Below are 16,181 nucleotides of genomic sequence, written 5' to 3' on the forward strand. Positions count from 1 at the left end.
AGATTTACTGTGAAGAGCGAAATAACAAAGCTTCCACAGGGTGGAAAGGGACCCAAGTGGGTTGTCACTGCTGGCTCAGGTGGCCAGCTTTTATTTCCTTGTTTGGCCTTGCCCATGTCCTGCTGATTGGTACATTTTACAGAGCGCTGATTGGTCCATTTTACAGAGTGCTGATTGGTCCGTTTTACAGAGTGCTGATTGGTGCATTTTTACAGAGTGCTGATCAGTGCATTTTTACAGACTGCTGATTGGTGCGTTTACAAACCTTTAGCTAGACAAAGAGCGATGATTGGTGCGTTTTTACAGAGTGCTGATTGGTGCGTTTACAGACCTTTAGCTAGACACAGAGTGCTGTTTGGTGTGTTTGTAATCCTTTAGCTAGACAGAAAAGTTCTCCAAGTCCCCACCCAACCCAAAAGCCCAGCTGGCTTCACCTCTCAATCCCCCCTCTAAACAGGACACTGCAACTGCTGTGGGAATTGGGCGATGACCACTCTAGCTACTTCCTGCTGGATAGGTGAGAAGAAGGGGCCCTGCAGTTGTAGTGTCCTCCAGAGGGGAATTCTTTAGGCCAATGAAAGAGCCAGCAGGTTGGTCCAGAGGTCCTCGGTAGAAGTTGTTAGTTGAGCTCATTTGGGGTTCCACTTGTAAGACCATATGTAGCTTGATGGCTTCGATCCTAGAGGAAACAAATTTGACAAGGAGGTTAAAAATACAGGGCCCAAAGACAAGTAATAGCAAGATGATTGCCACCAGACCTAGAAAGGGGAGAAGCCATGTTGCCCAACTCTAGAGGTTGGTATAAGAGTTTGAAAGGCATCGTCTGATTTCAGAAGCCTTTTCCTGTAAATCCTGAGCAGCATCTCATAATATCCCTGACTGGTTAGTGTAAAAACAACACTCTTCCCCTAAGAAGGTGCAGAGTCCTCCTTTCTCAGCAGTGAGGAGGTCTAGGCCTCGGCGGTTTTGGAGAGTCACTGTTGCCAAAGAGTCTATTTGGGATTGTAGAGTAAGGATAGATTTTGTTATTTCTTATAAACTGTCTGAGAAATTCTTTGAGAGTGTGTGGTAGTAGGATAATGAAGTAGATAAACTGGCTATCCCAGTTCCTGTAGCAGTAACCATTCCTAACCCTATAAGTAGGGTTAAGTTGTATTGGTTGTATGGCTTTGCACTGATGGACTTGAGCTTTGAGGGGTACTGATAGGGTCTGATTTCATGGGGCAATGTTAATGTTGGGACTTAGAAAGACTAAGGTGCAGATGCCTGTCCAGTTAGTGGGGAGGCAGATATAGGTCAACATTCCACATAAGAAGAATATACCTTGGCTGGGTAGACAGAACTGGTTGTGTATGTTAAAAAGGTGTGTGAGTTTGTTGTTTTCATTTTTTCATATTTCTAGAGTACTTGCCAGGGTTGCTCCAGTGAGTGGCTGGAAAGGGGTGTTGGGAGCAAACTGAGTGGCTCCCTGTGTTCTATTTTATTTTCATTCCAGAAGGAGCTACAGTATACAGTCCTATCACAAAGAGTATGGTTAGTATGCTGCTTAATAATATGATGAAATAGTAAAAGGATTCCATTAAAGGGGCAAGGAGAGGTGTTAAAGATTATGTAGGTTTTCATTTATCTTTTTTAAGGAGGAAGGGGTTTTTCTTCAGGATCAGTGGTAGGAGCCTTTTTAGTCTCGGATGTTTCCTTCCAAAATAGAAGATGCAAGTCCTCCAATTGTTTGCAGGTGTATCAAGGCTGGTCTGGCTGATCTTGGGACTCCTGAGCTGACGGTTCTGCAGGTTCCTCAGAGGATATCCAAAATTTAACTCAGGTGTGGTGAATCCAAGATTCCACTCCTGCCACCTTAACTATAGTGGGGGTACAGAGGATTACTGAGTATGGTCCTTCCCACAAAGAGTCCATAGACGGGGAGGTAGAGGGGAGATATTTGACCAACACTAGACCTCCTGGTTGAAACAACTCTGTTCCCTTTTTTCTGTGACATCCTTCAGGTAGGTTTTTAAGGTTTTGTTAATATGTTGCCAAAGAAGTTATATATTTGACCAGGTTGGCCGTTTCCTGATCAAGTAGGAGGTTATTTGTGAGAAAAGGTCATCCATACAGCATTTCATATGGACTGAGCCCCATTTTGTGAGGAGAATTTCAGATTTTCAACAAGGCCATGGGCAAAAGAGTAGGCCATGGGAGATGAGTTTCTTGTGTTAGCTTCCTCAAGTGCCTCTTGAGTGTTTCATTTGCCTTCTCGACTTTCCCTGAGGATTGTGGCCTCGAGGCACAGTGAAGGTGATATTGTATCCCTAGCACCCTGGAAATTCCCTGGGTTATTGTGGCTTTAAAAGCCGGACCATTGTCACTCTGTAAGCTTTGGGGAAGCCCAAATCTAGGAATTATTTCATGAATTAAGACTTTAATCACTTCCTGAGCCTTCTCTGTCTTGCAGGTGGAAAGCTTCTATCCAATTTGTAAAGATATCAATACAGACCAACAAGTATTGAAATCCCTTTGACTTAGGCATATGGGTGAAGTCTAACTGCCAGTCCTCTCCAGGATAGTGACCTATCCTTTGTTCCCCCAAAGGGGCCTTATGATGGACCAAGGGATTATTCCTTTAGCACACCTCACAGGCTTTGACTACCTGTCTGGTGGTCCAGAGGAGATTTGGTCCTATAAATAGGGATTTGGCCATTTAATGAGTGTTTTCAATACCCATGTGAAAAGTTTGGTGGAGGGTTTTAAGTACTTTCAACTGGCTGGCTTCGGGTATAAGTACCTTTCCTTCTTCTGTCATTAACCACCCTGAGGGGAGAAAACTATGCCCCCATGAATGTCCCCATTCTGTTTCAGTCAGGGAATAGTGGAGCTTAATCTCTTGGAGGGGGTTGTTCCATATCAAGGGTCCTTCCATAGGTATTTCTAGTGGGAGGTTCCACCTGGCAGCAATTTTGGCCTCAGCATCTGCCCAATGGTTTCCTTCTGCCTTTTCTCCTTCACCTTTCTGATGGCTTTGGCAGTGTAAGACTGCCACCTCCTTGAGTTTTTGCACAGCATGCAATAACTCCATAATTTCCATGTGGTATTTAATGGGGGTTCCCCCAGAGGTTAGGAACTCCCTTTCTTTCCATATTGCAACATGGGCATGTAGGATTAGATAAGCATACTTGCTATCTGTATATACATTTATTCTTTTTCCTTTCCCTATTCTAATGCTCAGGTAAGTGCCACTAGTTCTGCTGACTGGGCGCTGGTCCCTGGGGGAAGAGGCTTACTTTCAGGTATAGTTACATCACTAACTATGGCATAACCTGCCCTTCATATCCCATTTTCCACAAATGAACTTCCATTGGTATATATGTTAAGGTCAGGATTAGCTAAGGGGACTTCCAAGAGATCATCTTGGGTGGCATAATTCTGGACTATAATTTGTTGGCTATTGGGAACAGGCCCCAAAAAACCTGGCCATTAACTGGCCCCAAAACTGGCCATAAACAAAATCTCTGCAGCACTGTGACATGTTCATGATGGCCATGATGCCCACACTGGAAGGTTGTGGGTTTACCGGAATGAGGGCAAGGAACACCTGGCCCACCCAGGGCAGAAAACCACTTAAAGGCATTCTTAAACCACAAACAATAGCATGAGTGATCTGTGCCTTAAGGATATGCTCCTGCTGTAGATAACTAGCCAAACCCGTCCCTTTATTTTGGCCCATTCCTTTGTTTCCCATAAGGAATACTTTTAGTTAATCTATAATCTATAGAAACAATGCTTATCACTGGCTTGCTGTCAACAAATACGTGAGTAAATCTCTGTTCGAGGATCTCAGCTCTGAAGGCTGTGAGACCCCTGATTTCCCACTCCACACCTCTATATTTCTGTGTGTGTCTTCAATTCCTCCAGCACCACCAGGTTAGGGTCTCCCTGACCAAGCTGGTCTTGGCAAGTGGCATCCATCATGGGGGCTTGAATCCAGGTCGAAGGTCGCCGGAGCGACGGTTGGAGAACATGGAACTAAGCTGGAGGACAACCGAGTACTGTTAAAGCAATCCCCATGGTGAGTAAGAAGAGGAGCTCAGAAGCATCAGGGTAACAATGGGACAAGTGTGGGCTCTGGTTTGTTCCACCTTGGAACATTTTCACACTGATGATGAGGAGGAAGGCGAGTATAACGAAGTAACAGAAGAGGTTACAGAGCAGGTTTGTTTGCCAGCTAAAACTAAAGCAGCAAAGGAGGTAGAGGTTCATCCCTACCCTTCTGCACCCCCTCATTATTATTTTAAAGTAAAACAGTGGCCTGACCTTCCAGATCTTTCTTTTCCAGAGGACACTGGGCGAAAAGTAGTTGCCCCAGTGACTGTTCGAGCAGTGCCTCAAGCAACCACTCTCAGTTCTATTCAGGCAGGAATTCAGCAAGCTAGACAAGAGGGTGATACAGAGGCTTGGCAGTTCCCTGTTAGAATACACCCCCCAGATCAACAAGGAAATATTATAGCTACATTTGAGCCTTTTCCTTTTAAATTTGGGAAAGCACATTTAGTTAATTATATCAAGGCCTGTGATGCTATCGGAGGTAATCTGCATAAAGCTACTTTGTTGGCACAGGCAGTGGCAGGACTGAGAGTGGATAAAGGAAATACTCTGTTTCCTGGAGCTTGTTTTAACTGTGGGAAGCATGGTCATACTAAAAAAGAATGTAGAAAAAATCAGTGAGTCAGGCCACCAGAAAGGGGAAAAAAGAAAACTGCTGAGCCTGAAATATGTCCAAAATGTGTAAAAGGAAAACATTGGGCTAATCAGTGTCACTCTAAGTTTGATAAAGATGGGAACCTGATTTCGGGAAAGGCTGTGAAGGGCCCATCCCAGGTCCCATTCCAAATCAGGGCATTTCCAGCTCAGGCCATTCCCTCACCCCTGTACAATGTTTGTCCCCTGCCACAGCTGGTAGTGCCAGAGTAGAGTTATGCTGCATAAAAGCTGTGAGCCTTCTGCCTGGTGAACCCCTGCAAAAGGTCCCAGTCTGTGGACGCTTGCCAGTGGGGACAATAGGATTACTTCTAGGCAGGTCTAGTTTGAATTTAAAAGGGGTACAAATACATACAGGAGTCATTGATTCAGATTACAATGGGGAAATTCAAATTGTTAGATCTGCTTCTGTTCCCTGGAAAGCAGAGCCAGGACAGTGCATAGCACAGCTCCTGATTGTGCCATATGTGGGAATGGGGAAAAGTGAAATTAAATGAACAGGAGGATTTGGAAGCACAAATAAACAGGCAAAGCAGCTTATTGGGTAAATCAAATTACTGATAAACATCCTACCTGTGAAATAACTATTCAGAAAAAGAAACTTAGAGGTTTGGTAGATACAGGAGTGGACCTTTCAATCATTTCTCTACAGTACTGGCCATCCACATGGCCAATTCAACCCGCTCAATTTAACATAGTTGGAGTTGGCAAAGCACCTGAAGTATATCAAAGCAGCTATATTTTACATTGTGAAGGGCCCCATGGACAACCTAGGACTATTCAACCAATTATAACTTCTGTACCTATAAATTTATGGGAGAGAGATTCATTACAACAATGGGGAGCACAAATTCTAATTCCAGAACAACTATATAGCTGTCAAAGTCAACATATGATGTACAAAGTGGTGTACATCCCTGGTATAAGACTAGGAAAAAATTTGCAATGTTTAAAGGAACTGCTTCAAGCGGAAAGACAAAGTTCCTGCCAAGGTTTAGGATATTTTGATGGTGGCCATTGTTAAGCCTCCAGAACCTATGCCTTTAAAATGGTTGACTAATAAGCCAATTTGGATAGAACAATGGCTGCTGAGTAAAGAGAAACTGGAGCCTTTAGAGGACTTAAAATTGGCCTTTAATGTCACAGATTTAAAAGACTATTTCTTTACTATCCCCTTAGCTGAGCAAGACTGTAAACGGTTTGCATTTACAATTCCTGCAATAAACAACCTGCAGCCTGCTAACTGTTTTCATTGTTTTACAGATGGGTCTAGTAATGGTAAAGCTTCTTATTCTGGCTCAAAAATTAAAGTTTTCCAGACTTCCTGTACTTCAGCTCAAAAGCAGAGCTTGTAGCTGTAACTGAGGTATTGACTGCTTTTGATATGCCTATTAATGTGATTTCTGATTCTTCATACATGTTTCATTCCACACAGTTAATTGAAAATGCTCAGTTATGATTTCATACAGATGAACAACTGATGACAAAAACAAAAAAGGGGGAGAAACAGGGATTACAAAACAGCCCATATACAACTGAATCTAGCATTATTAACTTTAAATTTTTTGAGCCTGCCCAAATGCCAGATATTATCAGCAGCTGAACAGCATCTACAGAAACCAGCTGCAAAGACAAAGGCAGAACAGCTGGTTTGGTGAGAGATCCAATAACAGAAAGTTGGGAAATAGGTAAAATAATAACTTGGGGTAGAGGTTATGCCTGTGTTTCTCCAGGCCAAAAGCAACAGCCAATTTGGATACCATCAAGACACCTGAAAGCTTATCATGAAACAGATGCCAAGGAAGAGACTCCAGAAGGATCCCCAGGATCCCGAGGAACCCCCGGTTGCAGCCATGTTTAGGCTGATGCTGAGAAGGACCTCAACTGTCACGAGCAACACTCATCGAACACAGCCACCCACCTAGGGACAGATCAAGAAGCTGTCACAGATGGTGGAAGAAAACCTGAGTTAAGCGGGACAACCAGTCACAATGAGTAATTTAATGGTAGCTATGATAGTGGTGATCACCATTGCCATGAGTATTCCTTCAACAAGGGCTGACACAGGAACAATTATACTTATTGGGCATATTTATCAATCTTGGCTGGCAATAATGCCTGGATATAACCACTGTATGGCATAGTTGCACATGCTTTCTGATCCCAGTATTTACCATAATAAATCTGCTCCTATAATTGAGGCATACCACCCTCAAAAACCTATTTGTTAACAAAATAGAACCTGGCCAGAAATAATGAACATACTTGTTTAGGAAGATTGCATTGCAGAACAGGCAGAGGTGCTGCACAACGATTCCTATGGATTCATTATTGATTGGTCCCCTAAGGGGATGTTTAGCTTAAATTGCACCTCTCAGTCCATGTGCCATGGCCACACTATGTTCAGGTGGTCTGAACAAAATGGTCAGATGGTAGAAATGCCAAGAAGTATGGCAAGAGTTCCTATTATCTGGAACCATGGCAGTATAGTGGCCCCTCAACCTCAAATGATATGGCCTGCTCTAGGAGCTTAATATAAGGATTTGTGGAAACTACTAATAGCTCTTAATAAGATCAAAATTTGAGAAAGAATTTAAAAAGCATCTAGAAGGACACTCTACAAACTTGTTTTTGGATATTGCAAAATTAAAAGAACAAATATTTAAAGCATCCCAGGCACACCTGACCTTAATGCCAGGAACTGGAGTGCTTGAAGGAGATGCAGACAGATTAGCAGCTAGTAACCCATTAAAATGGATAAAAACACTTGGAAGCTCTGTGATTTCAATGATGATTGTGCTTTTAATCTATGTTGTTTGTCTTCATATAGTCTGCAGATGCAGATCCTGACTCTTGCAAGAAGTAGCTCACCATAACAAAGCTGCCTTTGCTTTTATCACTTTGCAAATCAAAGAAGGTGGACATGTTGGGAACAGGCCCCCCCAAAATCTGGCTATTAACTGGCCCCAAAATTGGCCATAAACAAAATCTCTGCAGCACTGTGACATGTTCTGGCCATGACACCCACTCTGAAAGGTTGTGGGTTTACCAGAATGAGGGCAAGGAACACCTGGCCCACCCAGGGTGGAAAACCATTTAAAGGCATTCTTTTTTTTTTTTTTTTCTTTTTTTTGAGACGGAGTCTCACTCTGTCGCCCAGGCTGGAGTGCAGTGGCGCGATCTCGGCTCACTGCAAGCTCCGCCTCCTGGGTTCACGCCATTCTCCTGCCTCAGCCTCCCGAGTAGCTGGGACTACAGGCGCCCGCCACCACGCCCGGCTAATTTTTAGTATTTTTAGTAGAGACGGGGTTTCACCGTGTTAGCCAGGATGGTCTCGATCTCCTGACCTCGTGATCCACCCGCCTCGGCCTCCCAAAGTGCTGGGATTACAGGCGTGAGCCACCGCGCCCGGCCTTAAAGGCATTCTTAAACCACAAACAATAGCATGAGTGATCTGTGCCTTAAGGACATGCTCCTGCTGCAGATAACTAGTCAAACCCATCCCTTTATTTCAGCCCATCCCTTTGTTTCCCATAAGGAATACTTTTAGTTAATCTATAATCTATAGAAACAATGCTTATCACTGGCTTGCTGTCAATAAATACGTGGGTAAATCTCTGTTCAAGGTTCTCAGCTCTGAAGGCTGTGAGACTCCTGATTTCCCACTCCACACCTCTATATTTCTGTGTGTGTGTCTTTAATTCCTCTAGTGCCACTGGGTTAGGGTCTCCCCGACTGAACTGGTCTCGGCAGTTGGCAGTCATGCTCAATTGGTTCCCCATTCTCTGGGAGAAAAGTGGCATGGTTGAGGGCCATGCATATACATATTTGAAGCACTGGTCCCTCAAGGAGTGGCGCCTGGTATCTAAGTAGTTGGTTGTCTGATAGCCATAAACTTCCTTTGGCACCTAGTATGCCATTTACATCATGAATAGTCCAGACAGTGATATACTTTCCTTGTATTATTTTGATAGCCTCTGACACTAAGACGGCCACTGCCGCAACTACCCATAAACAGTGAGGCCAGCCTTTTGCTACTACATCAATTTCCTTACTTAGGTATGCCACTGGTTGTGGGTTGTCCCACGAGTTTCAGTAAGGACTGCAAGAGCAATCCCTGCTCTCTCTGTGATGTATAAAGAGAAGTTTTGTCCTGTGGGAAGGCTTAAAGCTGAAGCTTGTACTAGGGCCTGCTTTAAGGTTTTGAAGGCTGTTTCTGCCCCTGGTTCCCATTCTACTAGATGAATATTTGCCCTCTGGGTCTCCTTGATTAGAGTATAGAGAGGCCTGGCTATCTCACTGGATCTGGGGATCCATAGTCAGCAAAAGCCAGTGATTCCAAGGAACCCCCACAACTGCTTTAATGTCTTAGGGTGAGGATAAGCCAATATAGTCTGTATTTATTCCTTGCTAAGGGCCATGGTCCCTCTGGCTAAGATGAGGTCTAGATATTTGACCTGCTGTAGGCAAATCTGGGCCTTCTACCTAGATGTCTTGTACCCTTGATTAGCTGGAAAGTTCAAGAGATCTAGAGTAGCCTGATGATATGAGGCTTCCAAACTGGTAGCCAAAAGTAAATCATCCACATACTGAAGGACCAGAGTGCCTGGACTTGAGAAGTGGCCTAGATCTTGGGCCAGTGCCTGACCAAACAGATGAGGGCTATCCCTAAACGCTTGGGGCAAGATCACCTACATAAGTTGGGACATGTGGTTGTGGGATCCTCAAAGGCAAAGAGAAACTGGGAGTCAGAGTGCAGGGGAATACAGAAGAAGGCATCGTTGACATCTAGAACAGTAACCATTCTGCTTCTTCTGGTATTTGAGAGAGCAGGATATAGGGGTTGGGTACAACTGGATATAGAGGAATTACTGCCTCATTGATGAGTCTAAGATCTTGCACTAGTCTCCACTAACCGTTTGGTTTTTGTACTCCTAGAATTGGGGTGTTGCAGGGACTGCTGCATTTCCTTATTAAGGCTTGAGCTTTAAAATGTTTAACAATATTCTATAATCCTTTATGAGCTTCAGACCTTAAGGGATGTTGCCTTTGATAAGAAAGAGTGATGGGGTCTTTTTGCCTGATTTGGACTGAGCGGGCATTTTTTGCCCTTCCAAATTGTCCTTCCAATGCACAGACTTCAGGGTTGATTCCCTCCTCAAGTAGGGGACAACAAATGGGTAACTTGTTCCCCATATTCATGTAGATAATAGCTCCATCTTTGGCTAGTATATCCCTCCCTAATAAGGGTGTGGGACTTTCAGGCATGACAAGAAAGGCATGTGAAAAGAGCAAAGTCTCCCAATTACAACTGAGGAGGTGGGAGAAATACCTGGTTACAGGCTGTCCCAGGATTCCTTGGATGGTAATGGACCTTGAGAACAGTCGTCCAGGACAAGAGACTAACACTGGGAAGGCCACACCAGTGTCCAGGAGGAAGTCAATGTCCTGGCCTTCAATGGTTAAACATACCCGGGACTCAGTGAGGGTGATGACATGAGCTGGTGCTTGCCCCAGGCACCCTCAGTCCTGTTGTTGGATCATCTGGTTGTGAGCTTCTGGCCCAGAGAAACTTTGTCCTCTAGGGCAGTATGCCTTCTAGTGATTGCCTCAGCATAGTGGACATGGGCGAGGGGGCAGCTTGTTTCTCATTGGACAATCTTTTTTAAGGTGTCCTTGTAAACCACACTGATAACAAGCCCTACTGGGTGACTGGCCTGCTCCATTTTCTGTCCTTTCTGAACCACCAAGGTTTGTTTGTCTGAGGGCCATGACTAAGACTGCGGCCTTTCTCTGATCTCGCCTTTCCTTTTGGGCCTGTTCTTCTTGGTCCCCATTATAGAACACCAAGGTTGCCAGGTTTAATAATGCCTCCAGATTTTGTTCAGGGCTGAGGGCTTGCTTTTGGAGCTTTCTCCTGATATCTGCAGCTGATTGGGTAATAAATTTATATTTTAGAATCAATTGACCCTCTAATGAGTGGGGTGACAGGGGAGTATATTTTCTTAAGGCCTCCAATAGTTGCCCAAGGAAGTCAGAAAGATTTTCTTCCTTTGCCTGAGTTAAGGTAGATATCATTGAATAATTTATGGGCTTTTTCCTATTCTCCTTAGTCCTTCTAGAACACAGGTCAACAGATGTTTATGACTCCAGTCCCCATGATCTGAGTCAAGGTCCCAGTGGGCATCCATACTGGGGACAGCTTGCTGACTGGTAGGGAATCTGTCCCTTTCTTTGGATGTCATTCTATCATTTACTTGACTAAGATACCAGGTATCTCCAAACTCTCAGGCTGCAGCCAAAGCCATATTCTTTTCATTAAAGGCCAGGGTTTGATCTAACAATAGCATGACATCTCTCCAAGTGAGATCGAAGGTTTGCCCTAGACCCTGTAGAATATCTATATACCTATCAGGATCATCTGAAAATTTCCCCAGGTCTGCCTTGATCTGCTTTAAATCAGAGAGGGAGAAGGGGACATGTACCTGGGTTGGGTCAAATTCCCCTCCCCCTACAGCTTGAAGGGGACATAACCAATAGTCCAGGGGTTTTTGTGGTCCTTTGGAGATTTCTTTGCTTATTTCCTTCTGGGCAAGGGAGATTAGATGAGGCTTATCATTAATAGGAAGGGGAACCATAGGGAGGCTAGGATATGGGGGTAAGCTGAAAGGTCCTCCTGTGGGATGTAAATTGCAAGCTTTGCATAGTTGTGTATTCTCCTTCAATGAAAAGAAAGCTTGGATATAATGTATTTCACTCCATTTGCCTTCCCTCTTACAGAAAAGGTCAAGCTGCAGGATAGTATTGTAATTTATACTTCCCTCACGTGGCCATTTTTCCCCATCAGAGAGAGAATATTGGGGCCAGGCAATAGTGCAGAAAAAAATGAGCCACCTGTTTTTCAGGGTTTGCAGGTCAAATTGGTCCCAATGGCTTAGGATGCATTTTAAGGGCGAGCCTGTTGATGCCTGAGTGTTTCCCATCTGAAAGACAAAACTGCCCATGGTTTTGGATTGTTTGTTTCTCCCCCTGCCCAAGAACCTGCAATGGTCCCTGGACCCTGCTGATTGGAATAGTTGCACTCACTGACGCAGCAGCAGAAACATCTCTTGCCCAAGGACCCGCAACAGTCCCTGGACCCTGCTGATCGGAATAGTTGCACTCACCCATGCAGCAGCAGAAACACTAGTTTTCCTCCTAGACCACTAGGAGGACCGAGGAAGATTGGATTTAGTGGCCCTTACTGATGCATTCTCGAAAACCTGCACCCTTGCCTGTCCTCCTAGACCCCAAAGAGGACCAAGAAAAATCAGATTTAGTGGCCCTTACCAACGCATTCTCAAAAACCTGTTAGAGTCCTAAGCATTCTCCTGTTAGTACTGGGATCTTACCCATGTCCTATAAAGATGTTATGCCCCAAAAATAAAGTGGAGGGCCATACCTTGAGGGAGGGAAGGGATCTCCAGAGTTGGAAGAGTGATGCCTTTTGTCCTTATTTATATGAATAGTAAGGATACAATTTCTGAGGCTCCCCATATCCTAGCTTCAGGAATAGTTTTTGTTAGGCCTGCTTGTCTGAGGAGGGATCCTAAAGTTCCAGATAGTCCCCCCATGATGGCGCTTTTGGCAAAAATTATGTCTTTCTGATTGGTGAGCCAGGGTGCCTAAAGAAGGTAACAGAGTCCTGAAGTTTATACTAGAAATCATTCTTACAGGAGAAACTAGAAAAGCACCAGAGACAGGGAGTGGTTTTTAGAAGCAGGACTAGCCTTGGAGAAGAGAGGCGAGAGGAAGTTTGTCTGACAGGCATTAGGACCCAGGAGGCAATGGTCAGGATAGGTAGGATAGATGGGCGAGTCTCACTTGGGTGACATGACTTTGAGAGCTCCGCTCATGGCCATAGGTTCAACCAACTTGTTGTCGGGACCCCAGAGCTGAATGGCTTTCCTCTCTGTTGACCCTCAGCTCAGCCCAGTATTACAGGAAAAGCAGAAGCTGGTTCCAGGCAAACCAACGCTCCCAACTCCGAAGAGTCGGGGATTGTTAGAGAGCCCTTCCCAAGAAAGCCTGACACCCCTGTCTTTAGTCTGGCAGCTGCGCTAGTTGCTTTTAACTGGCTGACAGGTGCCCGGTATTTAGCCCTCGAATTCTAAGGAAAAATAGGACAGAATAGCAAGTGAAAGGGGTCTGATGGTACTTACCACTTGGCGATAGGCAATAGTCCCTTCGTGGTCACCAAAATGTGTCCAGAATTGGTTCCTTCCAGTGGGTTCTTGGTCTCGCTGACTTCAAGAATGAAGCCACGGACCCTCGCGGTGAGTGTTACAGTTCTTAAAGATGGTGTGTCCAGAGTTTGTTCCTTCAGATGTTCAGATGTGTCCAGAGTTTCTTCCTTCCAGTGGGTTTGTGATCTTACTGACTTCAGGAGTGAAGCTGCAGGCCTTCACAGTGAGTGTTACAGCTCTTAAAGGTGGTGCATACAGAGTTGTTTGTTACTCCCAGCAGGTTCATGGTCTCACTGACTTCAGGAGTGAAGCCGCAGATCTTCGCAGTGAGTGTTACAGCTCATAAAGGTAGTGCAGACCCAAAGAGTGAGCAGCAGTGAGATTTATTGTGAAGAGTGAGAAAACAAAGCTTCCACAGCATGGAAAGGGACCCGAGTGGGTTGCCGCTGCTGGCTCAGGTGGCCAGTTTTTATTTCCTTATTTGGCCCTGCCCATGTCCTGCTGATTGGTCCATTTTACAGAGTGCTGATTGGTCCATTTTTACAGAGTGCTGATTGGTGTGTTTTTACAGAGTGCTGATTGGTGCGTTTACAAACCTTTAGCTAGACACAGAGCGCTGATTAGTGCATTTTTACAGAGTGCTGATTGGTGCATTTACAAACCTTTAGCTAGACACAGAGCACTGATTGCTGTGTTTACAATCCTTTAGTTAGACAGAAAAGTTCTCCAAGTCCCCAACCGACCCAAAAATCCAGCTGGCTTCACCTCTCAACGTGAGTTAGTGTTCTATTCATCATATTAGTTGTTACCTAGATACTTTGTTTTTTTCATTGTGTTATAGGTCCCTGTGAGATTTATGCTTTAAGGAAGTTCTATTTTGGTGCACATAAAGCTTTTGTTTAAATATTTAAAACTCTTTTTAGCATTTCTGATAATGCTGGTTTAGTAGTGGCAATTTCTCTCAGCATTTGTTTGGCTGAAAAAAGACTTTATCTCTCCTTCATTTATGAAGCTTAGTTTTGCCGGATACAAAATTCTTGGCTGACAATTATTTTGTTTAAGGAAGGTAAAGATAGGACCCCAATCCCTTCTGGCTTGCAAGGTTTCTGTGAGAAATCTGCTGTTAGTCTGACAGGTTTTCCTTTATAGGTTACCTGATGTTTTTGTCACACAGTTCTTAAAATTCTTTCCTTCTTGTTGACTTTAGATAACCTAATGACTATGTGGCTAGGTGATAATCTTTTTGTAATGAATTTCCCAGAAGTTCTTTGAGCTTCTTATATTTGGGTATCTAGATCTCTAGCAAGGTCAGGGAAGTTTTCCTCAATTATTCCCTCAAATACGTTTTTCAAACTTTTAGACTTATCTTCTCCCTCAGGAATACCAATTATTCTCAAGTTTGGCTGTTTTACATAATTTTATATTTCTTGGGGACTTTGTTCATTTCTTTTGGTCTTTTTTTTTTTATCTTTGTCTGATTGGGTTAATTCAAATGCCTTGTCTTTGAGCTCTGAAATTTTTTCTTCTAATTGTTCTAGTCTATTGTTGAAACTTTCCACCACATTTTGTATTCCCTAAATATGCTTTCATTTCCAGAAGTTTTGATTAGTTTTTCTTTATGATATATACCCTCCAGAAATTTTTTCATTCATATCCTGAATTGGTTTTTTTAAATTTCTTTATGTTGGTTTTTACTTTTCTCTGGTATCTCCGTAAGTAGCTTAATGATCAACCTTCTGGGCCAGGCACAGTGGTTCACATCTGCAATCCCAGCATTGTGGGAGGCTGAGGTAGGCAGATCATTTCAGGCCAGGAGTTCGAGACCAGCCTGGTCAACATGGTGAAACCCCATCTCTACTAAAAATACAAAAATTAGTTGGGCATGGTGTCACATGCCTGTAATCCCAGCTATTCAGGAGGCTGAGGCAGGACAATCACTTGAACCCAGGAAGCAGAGGTTGCAGTGAGCCGAGATCACACCATTGCACTCTAGCCTGAGCAACAAGAGTGAAAATCTGTCCCAAAATATTAATAATAATAATAATCAACCTTCTGAATTCTTTGTCTGGTATTACAAAAATTTCATCTTGGTTTGGATTTATTGCTGGAAAGTTAGTGTGATCTTTTGGGGGTGTTACAGAGCCCTGTTTTGTCATATTGCCAGAATTACTTTTCTGGTTCCTTCTCATTTGGGTAGACTATTTCTTCAAGTTATTCTTGAATTTATTTTTGATTTGACTTTTTTTTTTTTTTTTTTTTGAGACAGAGTTTCGCTCTTGTTACCCAGGCTGGAGTGCAATGTGTGATCTCGGCTCACTGCGACCTCCACCTCCCCGGTTCAAGTGATTCTCCTGTCTCAGCCTCCCGAGTAGCTGGGATTACAGGCATGCACCACCACACGCGGCTAATTTTGTATTTTTAGTAGAGACAGGATTTCTCCATGTTGGTCAGTCTGGTCTCGAACTCCTGACCTTAGGTGATCTGCCAGCCTCAGCTTCCCAAAATGCTGGGATTACAGGCGTGAGCCACCACGCCCAGCAACTATGCTTTTTTTTTTATTTCTTTTTCTTCCCTCTTAAGGATCTGACTTTAATATTTATAGTTTATTTTAGCCTAATTTGATCCTTGGTTTTTAGGGGTGAAGACTTTTGGATTTTAGGAGTGAAGACTCTCTATGAGTTCCTTAGTTAGAGACAGTCCTTGTGTGCTGGCTTTCCCAGATCCTGGTTGTAGCAGTTATGTACTTGGTGTGTGGGAAGGTTTACTGTCTCCTACAGGGTTGGAATGGCAGGAATCTCTTTAAGCTTACCTCATTCTCTCGTGGTGTACTCTTTATTTATTTATTTAATTTTTCCCCAGTATTTTACTTACTGAGTTGATAATTCAGGCTTTGGACCAGTAGGGGAAGTATCCCTGGGTAGGCACCAGATGTAGCTAAAGCAGGTGGGTAGGCACCAGCTGTAGCTAAAGCAGGTGGGCAGAGATCCCAGCCTTGATGAGAGTGCCTGGGAGAGCTCTCAATTAGATGTGCTGAGGTTTTGTCAGGGCGAAGGGTAGGAGCTACCTCAGGTCCCCCACCAGGCCAGCTGGAAAGCTATCCACCTCCCAGCTTCACTCCTGTCCCAGTGTTCCAGCTATTCAGATCAGACAGGTAGTTATTTTCATCTGTAGAAATGTTGATGTTCCAAGTAGAGAGGAATTGTG

Source organism: Gorilla gorilla, chromosome 11 (genome assembly GCF_029281585.2).
Source record: "Gorilla gorilla gorilla isolate KB3781 chromosome 11, NHGRI_mGorGor1-v2.1_pri, whole genome shotgun sequence".
Classification (NCBI taxonomy): Eukaryota; Metazoa; Chordata; class Mammalia; order Primates; family Hominidae; genus Gorilla; species Gorilla gorilla.